Source organism: Schistocerca gregaria, chromosome 6 (assembly GCF_023897955.1).
Source record: "Schistocerca gregaria isolate iqSchGreg1 chromosome 6, iqSchGreg1.2, whole genome shotgun sequence".
NCBI lineage: Eukaryota > Metazoa > Arthropoda > Insecta > Orthoptera > Acrididae > Schistocerca > Schistocerca gregaria.
In genome coordinates, this window is record NC_064925.1 from 421,416,185 (window position 1) to 421,424,253 (window position 8,069).

Here is an 8,069-nt window from a genome sequence, read left to right on the forward strand (position 1 = left end):
GAGACTGGTTTGATGCAGCTCTCCATACTACTCTATCTTGTGCAAGCTTCTTCATCTCCCAGTACCTACTGCAACCTCCATCCTTCTGAATCTGCTTAGTGTAGTCATCTCTTGGTCTCCCTCTACGATTTTTAACCCTCCAATCTGCCCTCCAATACTAAATTGGTGATCCCTTGATGCCTCAGAACATGTCCTACCAACCGATCCATTCTTCTGGCCAAGTTGTGCCACACAAACTTCTCTTCTCCATAATTCTGTTCAATACTTCCTCATTTGTTATGTGATCTACGCATCTAATCTTCAGCATTATTCTGTAGCACCACATTTCGAAAGCTTCTATTCTCTTCTTGTCCAAACTATTCATCGTCCATGTTTCACTTCCATACATGGCGACACCCCATACAAATACTTTCAGAAATGACTTCCTGACACTTAAATCTATACCCGATGTTAACAAATTTCTCTTCTTCAGAAACGCTTTCCTTGTCATTGCCAGTCTACATTTTATATCCTCTCTACTTCGACCATCATCAGTTATTTTGCTCCCCAAATAGCAAACTCCTTTACTACTTTAAGTGTCTCATTTCCTAATCTAATTTCCTCAGCATCACCCGACTTAATTCGACTACATTCCATTATCCTCGTTTTGCTTTTGTTGATGTTCATCTTATATCCTCCTTTCAAGACACTATCTATTCCGTTCAACTGCTCTTCCAAGTCCTTTGCTGTCTCTGACAGAATTACAATATCATCGCGAACTTTAAAGTTTTTATTTCTTCTCCATGGATTTTAATACCTACTCCGAATTTTTCTTTTGTTTCCTTCACTGCTTGCTCAATATAGAGATTTAATAACATCGGGGAGAGACTACAACCCTGTCTCACTCACTTCCCAACCACTGCTTCCCTTTCATGTCCCTCGACTAGTAAGAGAGACAAAGGAAACAAATAAATAAGTACTATTTACTAAATGATCGGTTTCAACATAATAAAGGTGCCATCATTAGATCTTATTGCCGCGTGACATGTATAGATCATTTGGATATAACTGCCGGCCGGGGTGGCTGAGCGGTTCTAGGCGCTACAGTCTGGAACCGTGAGACCGCTGTGGTCGCGGGTTCGAAACCTGCCTTGGGCATGGATGTGTGGTGTCCTTAGGTTAGTTAGGTTTAAGTAGTTCTAAGTTCTAGGAGACTGATGACCTCAGATGTTAAGTCCCATAGTGCTCAGAGCCATTTGAACCAGTTGGATATAACGATACATAAGGCATACCAGCTGATATAAAATCACTGTCGCAGAAATAAAAATTAAAACACAACTGCTCTCACTTTTATTTCTGCGACAAAGATTTTATATCAGCTGGTCTGCCTCATGCGTCGTTATATCCGTATGATCTTTACATGTTAAGCGGCATTCAGATCTGATGGCACGTTTAGGATTTTGAAATCGGTCATCTTATAAGTAGCATTTAAGCGATCTTGGCTTTTGAATTATTTCTACAACAGAGTGATCACCCCAAACAAACTATGTGTTCACTGCAAAACAAGTAAATAAAGTAGGTATAGGAAGACAACAAAATCGAGCATTTCCTGCAGTGGCAGAGGGCCCTCTCAGGGCGACGGGGACATTCTTCAGCGCGACCGCAGCGCGGCAGGTCGGTGGACCGCGAAGGCGCGGCGCCGGCGAGTTTGTCTGGGCGCGCGCACCGCTGTTTGCCGACGTCGGCACTGCCGCCGGCGGGAAGTTGCTGCGCCCCGGCTGCGGTTGGCGGCCCTGCATCCTCGCACCGCAGGCCGGCAACTGTCGCCGCGCCCGCTGCGGTAATTGCGACACTTGGGGCAGGATTAGCTGCGGTCGGCCGCCGCAGGCCCCCGTTTGTCGCACCGCTCGGGGAACGCCTGCCAGCCAACCTCTTCCGAAGCGCCGGCGGTCGCGCGTGGCTATAGCTAACCCTGCTTCGCAATATCCGTTTGGTTTCACACAACCGCTTTAGCCTCTCCCGTACGGCGACCGGTTATAAGTAGGACTTAACGACCTGGTAAACAATTGCCAGAAACAGGATCGTGTAGCTAACCGCGCCTCCTCTTCACCCACATTTCGTCCTGATTAATGGTCTACGTAGCCGTGAAAGTGATAGAGGTGGGAGCTTCAGACGGTCAGGCACTTTTCAAAACAAACTGCATTTTATTCGCGGGTCGAGCGATGCATGAACCTTGCAATTTCCAGGCGCAGAGGAAAAGAGTGCAGACCGGTAAACCGAGTGTCGTGGAATCAAGTCACTCGACAATTTTTTTAAGCTTTTGCGTTGCTTACACTGCAGATAAACCGAAATACCACTAAGTATATTACATTTATTAATATTTTCAAACGCGACGGCCTTGCCGCAGTGGCCACACCGGTTCCCGTGAGATCACCGAAGTTAAGCGCTGTCGGGCGTGGTAGGCACTTGGATGGGTGACCATCCAGGCCTCCATGGGCTGTTGCCATTTTTTCGGGGTGCACTCAGCCTCGTGATGCCAATTGAGGAGCTACTCGACCGAATAGTAGCGGCTTCGGTCAAGAATACCGTCATAACGACTGGGAGAGTGGTGTGCTTACCCCACGCCCCTCCTTTCCGCATCCTCCACGGAGGATGACACGGCGGTCGGATGGTCCCGGTAGGCCACTCGTGGACTGAAGACGAAATGCTTGAATATTTTCGTAACAGGCATGAAAAGGAGCTCCATATTCGTATCTGGCGCTGACCACAAAGGTTCATGGGCCGATTTTATTTGTCCCGTCAACCCACTGTTTGGACACAGCTTTCGAGGGCTGTTCGAAGGTCAGACACGAAGTCCTGTGCACTTTAACGACAATCTCTTCGTGGAAACCCATTTGCAGAGTCCTTTCTTTGGAAATTTATTTGCAGTCCCTTTCCTTTTCGTGCATTTTATGAAAATATTAATAAACATAGTATCTTGAGTGTTCTTTCGGATTATTTGCGGTGCACGTAACGTAAGAATTGAATAAAGTAGGTCTCCGTATATGGACTGGACCATACAGCCCACCGATTACCGTTCTGAACTCTTTCGGTTGTAAGACTTTTTTCTATTGTCAATTGTCAAACCACAATTTATGAAAGATGTTTATATTTTATTAATAGGATTAAGTAGGAATAATTAATATTTGTCGTTTTGGAAATAATTGTGGTAGCAGGGAATGTCTGCACCAAAGTATTGTTGGCGGGAGAGACAACCGCGTATGTATACATTTTAAGAAAAGAGCGGGAAAGACCGCGCATTGATACGTTTTGTAATGGTAGCAGGGATTGACTGCACCAGAAAGCATTGTTGGCGGGAGAGACCGCACTTTTAGAGTTCGGAGGGAGTCAGTAGTAAGCGAATAGGTCTGAAGCGAGAGTTTGACATGACCGGTGGGCCTGCCAGCTACCAGCTACGATTTACAAGAGATTATAAACGCATGTACGGAGACATCAGCTAACTATTATCGTAAGAGGAACTAATATTATTGAATTATTTTTTTGACAAACTCAAAACTACTGAAGGTATGTTTGTGCAATGCTAGTTTTAAGATTATTGTAAAAAGTAAGTCCGATTTAAACGTTTGTAAAACCATTTCATTACCAACAGTAAATATTGGAAGAATCTTTATCTGAATATAATTAATTTTTGTCAGCAATATTGCATTACGGATTATCATCCACCCCAAAACCCATCAACGTAAAACTGCAAAATTTTATTGTTGTCAAGAAAAAGTTTAACCATGAACTACATAACTTCAGCCAAATTAATTAAAGAATAATGTCAGCTTTGCTAGTAAATACAGCCACCTATTATGACAGCCCACCAGAAGCTAACAGAGTATAGTAAAACAGAGTAAGTATATTCACGTCGCAGTTTGATGTAGCAATCAGATGGCGATCCAGTAGCAGTAAAAAAGGTAAGGAACAGTTCTGGGTTTTTGCAGGTAACGACTGAGGGCCACGACGACGACACATTTATGTTTCGTCGAAATTGTCAGCAAATCACTTTTAAGAAGCAGCATTTAAATTTGTATGCAAACATTACATTTGTTATTATTGAGAAATAGAATTAATTTGAAAGGGAATGTTTCATTTGTAATCATTAAGCAATAGATAGAAATCCTAAGGGAAGGTTTCATAGGTTATTGTAGAAGGGAAGGTCCGTAACAAAAGAGATGTAGAGGAGACGGGAATGTTTCATGGTGACGCGACCGCTGCCTGGAAACCATGCAAAATAAACGTAAATGGTTCTTTAGTTGCGAGATATTCGCAACTAGATACACAGCGATCCAGGAAATACTTATTTAACTATAAATCCAGTCACAGTCCACAAAAGTTTATTAATCAGATAATTAATATCGTTCAATGAAGACCATTTACTCAGGTCTGAAAATGGTCATCGCTGTCCTACATTAATCACCTGATTAATGAACTTTATGGTCCGCGACTGGATTAATACTTAAATAATAATATAAATAACTCATGCCTCGCCCGCCTCTTGTGAAATATGCTATTTTTTTTCTAAACCCTAGCCGTCTGGAGCTCACATTAGTGCCACTTTCATTCCTGGCCAAACCCTGTACATACGATAAAATGGGACGAAATCGTACGACGAGGCGTGGTACCCTTGTAAGTCAACGAACTCAGCACTAACTGACACAACTGGAGAAAACATAAATATTGTGAGTAGGAAAATATTGACATGTATTATTTACAGAAAAAGGGAAAAAGCAGGGGGGGGGGGGGGGGGGGGGAATTCGACATTAACTTCCAAGGAAATCTAGGAAAACTGTCTCTAAGCCTTATCTTAGAGGATAGGTTGGAGAAAGGCAAACCTGTGTTTATAGTATTTGAAGATGCTTAGAAAGCTTTAAAAATGTTGACCGGAATACACTCTTCGAATGTTTGAAGGTAGCAATGGTAACGTACAGGGGCGAAAAGTTATCTACAACTTGTACTTGGCAGACTGCAGTTACAAGAATCGAACAACAAGGAAAGGAAGCAGTGGTTGAAAAGTGAGTGGGACAGTTGGTATCATCCCCCTCACGTTATTTAGTCTGTATATTGAGAAAGCACTATAGGAAACGAAGTCGAAAGCAGGAGCGTGAATTAAACTTTCAGAGAAATGAAATAAAGAACTTTGATGTTGGCGGGTGACATTGTGATTGTATCAGAGACGACCCAGGATCTGGAAAATCAGTTGGACGATACGGATAGTGCCTTGAGAAGAGATAATATTAACAAAAGTAAACCTAGGGAAATGGAATGTAGTGGAATTAAATCCAGCAATGCAAAGGGAATTAGATTTAAAAAATGCGGTATTAAAAGTAGGCGACGAGTTTTGTTATTTGAGTAATAAAACAACTGATGATGGCCCAAGGAGAGAGGATATTAAGTGCTGGCTGTCAATATTGCTCTGGAAAATAGGAATTTGTAAATATCTAGTGCACGACTCAAGAGTAAAGAAGAGACGAACTATGAAAGTTACACTGTAGGAAATACGGGAACCAGTTACAACTTTTTTGGATTGACTTTACTGTACCGTTACGGATCCGAGCTCATCGTTTGACGATAGCGGTGACCGCTTTGCAGGCTTTGCGTTTGTGTCTTCGTGAAAAGCTCTCCTTTACGTGGTTTAGGACAGAGGTATAATTTTCTTTTACCATCCATGCTGATTATTGAAATGAACTAAATAAGATTCTGTGTTGTATTTAGTTCAGTTTATTGATCTACATGGATCGTTAAAGAAAACTAATTTTAAATGAAAATCAAACCACTGTTTTATAATATGTGAAGGAGAGTTTTTCATACAGGCACAAATGTAAAGCTTGGAAAGAAGTCAACGCGACAATATGATGGTGGGCTCGGACCCAAAACTAATGACCTTACAAGAAAATCACTTCAAAAAACTTCTGGCTGTTTGCAGTAGTTCTTACAGTGAAATTTATGAAACCAGCTGCTGCGTTCTCTAACCAAAATGGATTAAATGAACTGTGAAAGAACACATTGTGCATGTCACTGGATATTGGAAGGTTAAACGTTTCGTGTTTGCGCTGACACTATACCATACACTGAACGAGAGCGCCATGCGTTGCTCGAGAAACACCGAAACGGTAGTCCATTTCACTTCACACGCAAATCACCAGATCCCTGTTTGTTGAATGGACTACTTCGGCTATTCGATTCCTCAGCTCTTGATGAGTAACTGCCTCAGATGGGACGAAGACTCTGTCTTTCATGTGTCCCCACAAAAAAGAACCAGTGATCTGGATGGCCAAAATCAATCAAAAAGATCTGGTTGTCCACCTCTTCCAAGCGAATGTTGTGGGATGATGTTATTAAGATAAAGCGAGGCGTGGCGCCGTCAGGCATAAAAATGAAATCGTTGGAATCTTGGTGAAGTTTTGTAGCATGGCGAGGCACTGCTTGCCACAAAAAGGAGGGTCTACAAACTTTGTGAATAGAAACAGCACAAAACACATTTAGTTTCGGTGATTCTCTTGCATGTTCCGCGAGTGATCCTCGAATCCTTACATTATGGTGATTTACTTAATCTCCTAGATGAAACGGCGATTTGTCCGAAAAGAAAAGTCGTTCGGAAAAAAATTCCTGTGCCATAACCTAGAGTCCTGCAGAACTGAAATACAAAATTCGCACCTTCTGTTACGGTTGCCGGGACCCAGTTGCTGCAGTAGCTGCTACTTGTAAGATTTCCTATGTAGACTTAGTTTCAGGACACGCCACACTTTTGTTTGAAGAAGTTCAACTTGCTGACCTACCCGTCTTATTGGCTTCTGAGAGCTCCGCGCATTTCGGATACACTCAGCATTTTCCTCAGACGTGCGTGACCGGCCAGTGCTCTTACCTTTGCATGCTCAACCAATATCCAAGCATTTTGTACCCCAGTGACAAATCTACATCTACATCTACGTATACATGTTTACTCTCCAATTCACACTCAAGTGCCTGGCAGAGGGTTCATCGAACCATTATTATACTACTTCTTGACCATTCCACTCTCGAATGGCGCGTGGGAAAAAGGAACACCTAAACCTTTCCGTTCGAGCTCTGATTTCTCTTATTTTATTATGATGATCATTTCTCCCTACGTAGGTGGGTGTCAGCAAAATATTTTCTCATTCGGAAGAGAAAGAGAGATTGAAATTTCGTAAATAGATCTCGCTGCAAAGAAAACAGCCTTTGTTTCAGTGACTGCCACCCCAACTCTCGTATCATATGAGTGACACTCTCACAACTATTGTGCGAGAATTCCAAAAGAGCTGCCCTTCTTTGCACTTTTTCCATATCCTTCGTCAATCCTACCAGGTAAGGATCACATACTGCTCAGCAATATTCTAGCAGAGGACGGACATGTGTAATGTAGGTTGTCTCTTTAGTGGGTTTTTCGTATCTTCTAAGTGTTCTGCCAACAAAGCGCACTCTTTCAAAATGGTTCAAATGGCTCTAAGCACTACGGGACTTAACATCTGAGGCCATCAGTCACCTAGAACTTAGAACTACTTAAACCTAACCAACCTAGGGACATCACACACATCCACGCCCGAGGCAGGAATCGAACCTGCGACCGTAGCGGTCGCGCGGTTCCAGACTGAAGCGCCTAGAACCGATAGGCCACACCGGCTGCGTGGAGTCTTCGTTTCGCCTTCCCCACAATAGTAGTTGTGTGGTCTTTCTAGTTTAAATTGCTCGTAATTGTAATTCCTAGGTATTTAGTCGAATTGACAGCCCTTAGATTCGTGAGATTTATCGTATACTCAAAATTTATCGGATTTCTTTTAGTACTCATGTGGATGATCTCTCACTTTTCTTCGTTCAGTGCCAATTGCCACTTTTCGCACCATACGGAAATTCTATCTGGATCGTTTGATGATTTTACTAGATGGTAAATTACAGGGTCTTATTCAAACAATCTAAGGGGGCTGCTCAGATTACCAACTAAATCATTTATGTAAATCAGGAACAGCAGAGGGCCTATGACATTACCGTGCGGAACGCCAGATATCACTTGGTCTACTCGATGATTTACC

At 42.7% G+C, this 8,069-nt stretch overlaps 1 pseudogene; it reads left to right on the forward strand.

Annotated features, from left to right (window-relative positions):
* The first annotated feature begins 2,367 nt into the window (after nt 1-2,367).
* On the forward strand, nt 2,368-2,485 carry LOC126279256 (5S ribosomal RNA; annotated as a pseudogene).
* Nucleotides 2,486-8,069: the final 5,584 nt, after the last annotated feature.